Here is a 10,197-nt window from a genome sequence, read left to right as displayed (position 1 = left end):
TATATATATATATATATATATATATGGTTAGATTCTCCCTAAATCTGAACTTCCTGCATAAGTGGAAGCATCCTTTCTGTGGTCTTTTGCAACATGCATTTTCACTCGATATTGTATTTGCAGTTCATCCATGTGATGGCATGTTCTAGCATTTCACTTTTTCTTCATCGCTGTGTGTTATTCCAGCATGAGAACATACGATGGTAGATCCAGGCCATAGCAGATGGCCGTTGATGCTGTGTCCAGCATTTCATTTCTGCTGATGTTGCTGTCTATAAATGCTCTTATCCTTGCACCCTGCTGCACATATGTGGCTGTACTCAGTGTGTATATCAAGGTGGCATGGCAGGGTCCCCTGCTGTGAGTATGCTTGGCTTTACAAGATAATGCCATCCTGTTTTCCAAAGTGACAGTATCCACTGATACTCCTGCAGTAGGTATTTGAGAGTCCCCATTGCTCGGCAGACTCTGTCAGTGTTCGGTGGTCTTCTCAGATGTTTTTATTCTTGCCAATCTGATGGCTGTTTGATGGTAGCTCACTGTGTTTTAATTTGCATTTCTCAGATACTGAGGTTTAGCTTCTTCATGGCTGTTTACTCTTTTGAGAAATGCCTGGACATGGTTTTGCCTAGTTTTCTACTGGATATTTATCATTTTCTTACTGATTTGAGACTAGAATGATGTATGGTATATATCCCAGCTTGAAGCTTAACTTTTCACTTTTGATGATTTTTTTTTTTTTGATAAACAGGTATTGAATTTAAGGTCATTTCATAGTTTTCCTTATAGTTTGAGCTTTTATGTCTTGTTAAGATAGACCTTCTCTACCTCAAGGTCATACAGATATTCCTTTATATTGCCTTATAAAAGTTTTAAAGCGTTCTCTTTCTATTCTTATCTATAATCTATCTGGAACTGATGAGCTGCTGGTTTTATTTCATTTATTTTTTCATATAGAGACTCAGTTGTTCCAACACTGCTCATTAAAGACCCATTTTCACCTTATGTAAGCCTTAGGCCTAAGACATATTGATGTCTTATGAGGCAGATCTTCCTACCTTATTCTTTAGTAAATATCTTGGGTGTTATTATTCCTTTGCACTTTGATATGCATTTTAGAATCTACTTGTCAAATATCACCAAAAACCCTGTAGAAATTTTGACTGGAACTGCAACAAACCTATAGAATATTTTAGGGAAAACTGAGGTTTTTAGGATATTGAATTGTACATATTGAATCTAGCATTCCATGAAGATGGTATATCTTCCTTTTCATGTTCATCTGCTTTTATGTCTTTCAGTCAAGTTTTACAATATTTTTTATAAAAATTTCACACATCTTTATTAGATTTATTTCTGGGCACTTTGTACTTCAGATACTATTGCTAATACTATCTTTTAAAAATTAACATATTTATTGAGATATAATTCACAAACCACAAAATTCACCTATTTGAAGTGTACAGTTTCATGGCTTTAGTGTATTTTGAATTGTGCAACCATCACTAAAAATCTAAGTTTAGAATATTGTCACATTACTCCAAAAAGAAACAGCTTTACTGTTAACAGTCAATCCCTCCCTCTCCCTCCACCCAGCCCCTAGGTGAAATGAGTAAATGAGTGAGTGGATAAATGAATGTATACCCTTTAGCAACTTTATGTCAGACATTGGCCCCAGCCTTTGCTTGTTGTTTATTTTTAATTTTTTTAATTTTAATTTTTGTGGCTACATAATGGGTATATATATGTATGGGGTACTTTAGATGTTTTGATATAGGCACATGATATGAAATAACACATCATGAAGAATGGGGTATCCATCCCCTCAAGCATCTATCCATTGAGTTGCAAACATTCCAATTACACTCTCTAACCCATTTAAAAATGTACAGTTATTATTGTACTTGTTGCTTATTGTTTCTGCTTTCCTCTCCCATTTCTGTCATTGCGCTGGTTTCTAGGCTAATCTTTTGGGTTCTGTGAGTCTCCTCCATCATTGTTCATCCTCCAGACCTTGGCCAGACAACTTTTTCCAAAGAAAACAATATTCTAACCACTCTGTTTAAGGAAGCCCTCAGTTACTCCCCTGGGAATCAAGCCACACTCCCAACGTGGTGTCTGTAGGGGAATTCAAGTTTCCAAGCTGATGACTTAGGCAACTTGGGAACAAACGCTTGCGATGCAACTCTTCTGTGAGTCGGAGAAGGTCTCTTCTAGGTCTTTGTTTGCTTCAGAGTCCTCAGAAAGTAAACACAACTGACCTGATTATCCCCCTACACTTCCCCCTGAGCCAGAGTTATCTCAGGTTAACTCAGGGAAGAGGCTAAATTAAGCCTTGAAACCAAGCAGACGAACATGACAGGCACTTTGTTTTGCTTGAGTGACTGTGATGATGGGTCTTTGGTTATAAGGGCAGCACTAATTGCATCTTCTTAGACCAACTGTGGCCATCTATTCCCTGGCCTGCAGAGACTGGGAGATGCCAGGTTACCCCACAGCACCCACTCATTCATTCAGCACAATTTTCTTAAGTGCCCGCTTTGTGCCTGGCACCATGCTTGGAGGTGGGGATTCAAAAGCGCTGCCGCCAAGGGCTTTCAGTCTTTCTAAGAAGATAGATGATAAATCAGAGACTCCATTAAAGAGGTGACTAGTGCTTGGATAGACATCGGTCCAGGGCAGTAAAGGGAATGAATTTCTAAGGTTCTTACAACCAACTTATCATGACTTTGTGCGAAGTTTGAGGCATGGAATCACCAAAATAAAAAGGGGGTGTCCACTGACGCCTGCAAACTAGCAAACAGACACAACCACTTTGAAAACTATTGGCCTGACGCATTGGCTCATGCCTATAATCCCAGCACTTTGGGAGGCCAGGGAGGGCAGATCATGAGGTTAGGAGTTCAAGGCCAGCCTGGCCAACGTGGTGAAACCCCATTTCTACTAAAAGTACAAATATTAGCTGGGCATGGTGGCGTGCACCTGTAATCCCAGCTACTTGGGAGGCTGAGGCAGGAGAATTGCTTGAAACGAGACCCAGGAGGCAGAGGTTGCAGTGAGTCAAGATTGTGCTACTGTATTCCAGCTTGGGCTACAGAGCGAGACTTCATCTCAAAAAAGAAAAATTGTTGAGCTGTAGCCACTAACGTCAAATGTATACATACCCTGTGCCCAGCAGCTCTAGGTCTGTATGTAGTCAATAGGAAATGCACATGTGAATTTTATATTAAAAGAGAAAACTATAAATAAATACTGACCTGTAATTAAAACGTGCAGCAGGCTGCAGTGTTTAAGGGGAAGAGAAATAATATCTGCAGTTTAGGCCAAGCATGGTGACTCATGCTTGTAATCTCAGCATTTAGGAAAGCTGAGGCAGGGGAATTGCTTGAACCCAAGAGTTCGAGACCAGCCTAGCAACATAGTTGGACCCAGTCTCTACAAAAAAAAATTTTTTAATTTAGCCGGGCATGGTGGTGCATGCCTGTGGTCCCAGCTGCTTCGAAGGCTGAGGAAGGAGGATCGCTTGGACCCAGGAAGTCAAGGCCAAGTGAGCCATAATCACACCAGTACACTCCAGCCCGGACAAAAGAACAAGAGCCTGTGTCAAAATAATAATTAATAATAGTGATGATAACATATGTAGTTTAAAATGCACTCATAAAAGAAGATAGATGAATAAGAAATGGGCAGATATGTGATAAAGCTACTATGGAAACGTGTTAGTCATGGAGTTGAGATGGTGAGTTTATGGGTGCTCACTGTAAAATTTTTCAGCTTTATGTTAATAAACTTCATATGAAATATTGGGAAAGATGTATACACATGCTTGCCCGGAGATATGTACAAGAATGTTCATAGCAGCATTATTCATAATAGCTCCAAACTTGAAGCAGTGAAAATGCCCATCAGCCATAGAATAGAGACATAAATTGTGGGTGTAGTGATCCAATGGAATACTGTTCACGTATGAGAGTGAATGAGCCACAGCTATACACAACGATGTGAGCAGATCTCACAAACACGGTGTTGAGAGTAAGAAATCCGACTCGAAAGAGGATGTGCTGTGTGATTCCATTTATGCAAAATTCAAAACCAGGCAAAACTCGTCGGTGGTGTTAGAAGCCATGACGGTGGTTTTTAGGAGGTAGGGATAGTGACTGGACAGGGCACTGTGGGGGGCTCCTGGGTGCTGGAGGGCTCTGTTTCTTGGTCTCAGTGCTAAACAGATATGAAAATGCATCAAGCTGTACATTTAGACTTTGTGCACGTTCCTGTATGTTTACTATACATCAGCAAAAGCATACGAGGGGAGAAAAAGCAGGAAGATCAAACGAATCCAACTAGAAGCTTTCCCTATCCAAGCTATTGGGGTAGGAACCCACTGTAGGCCTCTCTAGTAAACCAGAGTTGTGAAGATATGAAACTTGCCTTTAGGGCGTTCATTTGTTCACTGAGGCATATATTCATGTTGCATCAGTCCCTCCATTCTTCACTGGTGTGCTTGCCTCTCCTTCATACAGATGTTCATTCATATACACTGTGCTCCGGATCCAGATCTGCTCTATAAGGAACGACCCAGCCCCTTCAGGAGCTCATATGCACAGAGAGAGAGGCATGCCGGCATTTCATTTCCCAGCCACATTTCCACATTCCTGGATTCCCATTTGTGATCCTTCCTGGGTATGTGCCCTAAGTTAGCATTTGAATGAGAGAAACAGAACCAGTAAGATAGATACAGGTGCATGTAAAGAGATGTCTTATACGGAACTGACTCGTGATTTTGGAGACCAGCAAGCTCTGAGATCTGTCGGGTGAGTCAGCAAGCAGGAGACCCAGGATAGCCGGTGGTGTGGTTCCATCCGAAGCTCTGCAGGCTCAAGGCCCAGGAAGAGCTGCCTGAAAATTGACAGTTTGAGTTCAAAGGCAGGAAAAAGCAGTGTCCCAGCTTGAAGGCAGGCAGGCAGGAGGAATTTGGGGGGATGTCGCCTTTTCGTTTCAGTCAGGCCTTCAGCTGATTGGCCAGTGACCATCCACATTGAGGAGGGCAGTCTGCTTTCTTCAGTCTCCTAATTCAAATGTCAATCTCATCCTGACACACACATCCAGAATATCACATGACCAACTATCTGGGCATGCATGACCCAGTCATGCTAACACATAACCATCATTAAACCCTGAAGCATGAAAAGCCTTCTGGCTCTGAAGGTGCAGCCCTGTGATGGAGGAGGTGGAGCCAGGGGCCTGGCCTGGTGCACATGACATCACAAGTGGATGCGCTGTCACCAGCATGCACTTTGGTCCTATTTTACATTTGGTTTGGATCAGTCATTGGTGGAAGAGAAGGCTTTGGCTGCCCAGTCTGCCTCCTGGATGGCGATGTTTTCTGTCTTAGAAGATAAAAAGTTATTTTGATTATTGCAAAATATATCATGCATACAAAAAGAGTAGCTGGAAGATATGCCTGCAGTTTAAAGGAACAGTTTAAAGTTTAGCAGATGACAGATGACAAGTATCAGAAGGCCACTGGTTCCCCGCCCTAAAGGCAGCCTCTCCACTCTTGCCTGGAGAAAGCCACTCTCCTGAGTTTTGTGCTAGCCATTTTTGTGCTAATCATTCTGTTACTTTTTATGAAAATCAAAGAGCACATCTCTAAAACAATCTAAAACAACAGATGACTTGGTTTTGCCTATTTTGAGCCTTTAAGACTCAAACTGCTGCACAAATGTGTCTGCCATGTGCTCTTTCCCTCCGCTGAGTGTCTGGGCTTTGTTCATGTTGTTGCATGTAGCTGCCATTGATTCATTTCACTGGCATATAATATTCCACTGTAGAGACTGACCACCACATGTTCACCTGCTCCCCCCTTGGTGCTTATCTGGGTAACTTCCAGTTCACAGCTATGGCAGTTGAAGCCCATGGGACCAGTCCTGCTCACGTCTCCAGATGCACAGAAGTGAGGCTTTCTCTAGGGTAGACACCAGGCAGAGCAGGTGCCCAGTGGTAGAATATGTCTCTTCCCTTTTCTAGCTAATGCCAGGAAATACTCTGCAATGATTGTAGCAGTATCTATTTCTACCAGGGATTATGAGAATTTCTCATGGTACTACTCATCCACACCATGCATAGACCCCTTACCATCCTGCCTGGTCTCAATGAATCACCTTCCCTGGCTTCCAGCCACCCCTACCCATACCGCAGTCAGAGCTTTAGTATGGTGGGACTGTGATGTCCCCTGCGTACTTCGTGGATACTCAGGACAGCACGCTTCTTGGGTGTAACACAGTATGTGAGCGTGTGTGAAATTCCCATCACAGGGCGGAGGGCACAGACTTTCATTTGGCTGCAGTGCAGCTGTCCCGGTTTCTCCTTCAAGGGAAAGGAAGAAAACAAGCTCAACCAAGTGGGTGGTGCCCGGGTAGACTCTAGGCTCCTCTTTCAGCACCAATGTCAGGACGCTCACCTTCTAAACTGATGAGCCGTGTTCTGCCATTTTCCCATGGCCGAGAGCAAGGTGTCCCAAGATGGGATCCGTGTATGTGATTTGTCATTCCTCCGCCATGGTCTCGCCTGCAATCATGCGATCACCACCCCCTGCAGCTCTGCCTGGCTTGGAGGGGATGCTTATAAATGACCATCTTTTGTGCTGTCTCTTTCCAATTACAGGTTAGCCTGGCGAGGAAGATAAAGACATTTACAACCAAGATGGTAATCACGAGTGGAAATGATGAAGACAGAGGAGGTCAAGAAAAAGAAAGCAAAGAGGAGAGTGTCTTGGCAATGCTGGGGATCATTGGGACCATTCTGAACCTGATTGTGATCATATTTGTCTATATATACACCACCCTGTGAATGGCCCAGAACATCCTCAGTGCCCTCAAGATGGCCAAAGACAGGAGTCCTGCGTGTTGGCGGATCACTGGCCGAACCCTGCAGGAACAAGCAGGCTTGACCCAAACACGCCGCCCAATCAAATGCACCTTCACACAGTATAAAAGGTCACACAAATAGACCAATCCTGCTGCAGGGAGCAGAAGACACTAAAGCACAATGATTCCAACAAAACTCATTCGCAGCACTAGGAACTCAATGTCTTTGGCAGGGGCCCCAGAAGAATGATTGGAAGACCAGCCTCTGACACCATCGGTGAGCAGATGGGTGCAGACATTCATTATTCCAGATCGCTGACAGATATCACATATTTGAAAAGATGAATAGGGCGGACATGGCTCAGATGCGTGTCTCCCAGGACAAGTGTTTCATCTTCACTTGATGAGCTATTTAGTGGAAAAACCACAGGGGCAACCCTTTGACAGGCATCCCATTCATCAAAAGTGTCTATTTGATACCGGGGAGATAACTTATTTTTCTTTTTTCATTGGCTTGACGTGTGTATCTGTTCATATCAAGGTTTATAAATATATATTTTTAATAAATGTGCTCTATTTTTTAGCATGAACCAAATACTTGGAGAGGCACTCCCAGATCCATAGAGCTTTCCTTGGTTTTATCTGCTTTGCCCACGCCCCTCCCCCAACTGCAGATGTTCTCGTCTCATCTTGAGTCTTTTACTTTGCGCTCTTGTTCTCTCTTTCTCTCTCTCTCTCTCTGTCCTCTCTCTCCTTCTCTGTCTCTCTGCCTCTTTGGTCCGAAGGACATTTTCCCATACTACCAGCCATGGCTTTGGTTGGCGCATGTTTTAAGATTGTCCATTGAGTGGCTTTTTGTTGTTATATCGGAGATATAAAACGATTGTGGGCATGCAGACCTAGATGCACCATATCTTTACTGAGAATTATGCATGAATCAGGGCTGAGTGATAGATCAGCTTAAAACGCAAAGGACTACCTTGAGAAAGAAGAGCGTGGCTATGTTTGCAGATGAACTTTTGAACGGAATATTCTCCTTACTGACAGCATTATTATTTCATTCTTGTGAACATTTGTTTATCAGATTTTGATTTTAGTGGTCATGTACCGGGAGAGTTGGGAAGAACAAGGCGGAAAGCTCAGTACTAGGTGCATTACTCCTTCCTTTACGAGATACCCAGGATCCTCTTCAAAAGTGGGTGGGGTGTAAATGACGCTTGAACTCCGCCCTGAGAGCTCATGGTGGTTCAGGCTGTGAGGATAGCCCTGTGACAAGTGACTTTTAATGGGCATGAGGAGGGGATTTAATGATTGCCCTAAAGGACTGCTGCATTTTAAAGTCCCTGGTTTACACCCACATGAAGCTACTTCCTCTCTGGCAGGGATGGTTGAATAAAAACAAATTAGCTCCCTTCTCCTGGCTCCCTGAAATAGGCCCTTGCCTGGCTACAGTGGCATGGCCTTAATGAGAGAGTTAGTATTCCTTCTGCCATTGTCAGCTGAATTAGTCCATCTTCACCCTGCTGATAAAGACATCCCCAAGACTCGGCAATTTCGAAAGAAAGAGGTTTATTGGGCTTTCAGTTCCACGTGGCTGAGGAGGCCTCACAGTCGCAGTGGAAGGTGAAAGGCAAGTCCCATATGGTGGCAGATGAGAAGTGAATACATGTGCAGGGAGACTCCCCTTTTTAAAACAATCAGATCTCGTGAGACTTATTCACTGTCACGCGAATAGCTTGGGAAACCTGCCCCCGTGATTCAGTTACCTCCCGCTGGGTCCCTTCCACAACATGTGGAAATTTAAGATGAGATTTAGGTGGGGGCACAGCCAAACTGTATCACCAGCCTTGACCCTGGGCAGAAGCAGCAGCAGTCTGCCGGGCTGGATCAAACGATTCTGAGGCTTCTATAGTCTATACCTCCAGATCTCTCCCTCACCCATGCTATGGTGTCTCAATTTCCACCATTAGAGAGTCCTTTCTTGGGCTCTGTTAAAGGAAACATGCTCTTTTATAAAGCAAATGCCCCTGAGCAGCTGGCCCTGGCATTGATTTATCAGATGTCTTCTCTTCCCGGCCAGAAGGAAGGAAGCTAAGGTGCATATAGGGCATACTGTGTGCCCAGGCACTGTGCCAGATGCTTTAGATACCTAGTCATTGAACTCTCATAGTAACGCTGTGAGAGAGGGAGTCTTTCCCACACATTGTAGAGAAGAATAAAGGGCTCAGAGAGATCAAGAAATGTCCCTGAGATCAGACGGCTACTAGTGGAGTCAGGGTCCAAATCCGATGTATCTGATTCCTTCGCCCTTGGGGCTCCAGAGGCTGCTGGGCAAGAGAGGAGGTGGAGAGGTGAGAAAGCGCAGGAAGACCACCGCACACCCTTCTCCCTCCCCGAAAAAACCCTGGGAACTTTTTGGACACTGGCAGAATATCATACACTAAGGACAAGAGATGAGAGGAGGCTGGTTAGAAATTAATGTCAGGGAGAAGGAGCTACTCAGGCTCTGTGTGATTCTAGAAAAACTGTATGATTCTGAACAGTTAACAGAATAAACAATAAAGGTGCAATGGAAAAAAAATACTTGATGTCTCTTCATTCAACATTGTGGGATATGAAAAAATTCAATGTCATTCCTTTGCCTATACAGAGTGTTATTTTTTAAAAAACTGAGTGTGATGCTGTTAAATGGAGACTGTTTTGTTTGGACTATGGAAGTCTCAGTGATTTTGCAAGTATACTCATTTGAAATGTATTGAGGGGGGAAAGGGCCTTTCCAGTCCTCTGCTCCCTGGATGGTTCTTCTAGGTTGTCCTGATCCACAGCCTGGAAATAAAGCTGCCTGTTCAGTGTTGGACAGAGCAGCATCACCCACAGCTCCAGTGTGCCCTGTCCTATTTCCTTTCTAATTCAGTAGAGACCACGAACACGCACTGGACAAACTCAGCTTTCCCCAGATCTGAAGCCATCGCAAAGGGACATGCAAGGGAGAGGCAGGCAGTGCCCCTCCATCCTCAACATCCGAGTGAGCCCCGAGCCCAGCCTTGGCCAGCGGTACAATACTCAAAACAACCCCAAGGCCGTATACTCTACCAAGCACTTTCCACTCATCCCGTGGGGCACAGAATAATCACATGAGATGTGTGTGTTTATCCCCACTTTACAAGATGAGGAAAAGAAGCAAATGGACTTTTCCGGAATTGCAGCCAGAACCCAGCAGAAGTTAGGTCTTTGCCCCACGTCCACCAGCTGTCAGCACCTTGCCTGCCCCAGGTGGTGTGTGTGATGAGCCATCTGGCTAGCTCACTCTCACAAGATACGGATTCCCATC

The 10,197-nt window shown here is 44.2% G+C and overlaps 1 long non-coding RNA gene across 1 annotated transcript in view; it reads left to right on the top strand.

Moving 5' to 3' along the window:
* Positions 1–9,447, top strand: part of LOC116557801 — a 48,164-nt gene extending 38,717 nt beyond the window's left edge. Inside the window, exon 2 of the long non-coding RNA XR_004271704.1 lies at positions 6,664–9,447. This is a non-coding gene — a long non-coding RNA (uncharacterized LOC116557801). The remainder of the gene's footprint in view (positions 1–6,663) is intronic.
* Positions 9,448–10,197: the final 750 nt, after the last annotated feature.

The sequence above is a fragment of the Sapajus apella genome, unplaced genomic scaffold (genome assembly GCF_009761245.1).
Source record: "Sapajus apella isolate SASKATOON/1434 unplaced genomic scaffold, GSC_monkey_1.0 scaffold20, whole genome shotgun sequence".
Taxonomy (NCBI): domain Eukaryota; kingdom Metazoa; phylum Chordata; class Mammalia; order Primates; family Cebidae; genus Sapajus; species Sapajus apella.
The sequence above is the reverse complement of the archived record's forward strand: the minus strand, read 5'-3'. Positions and strand labels throughout refer to the sequence as shown.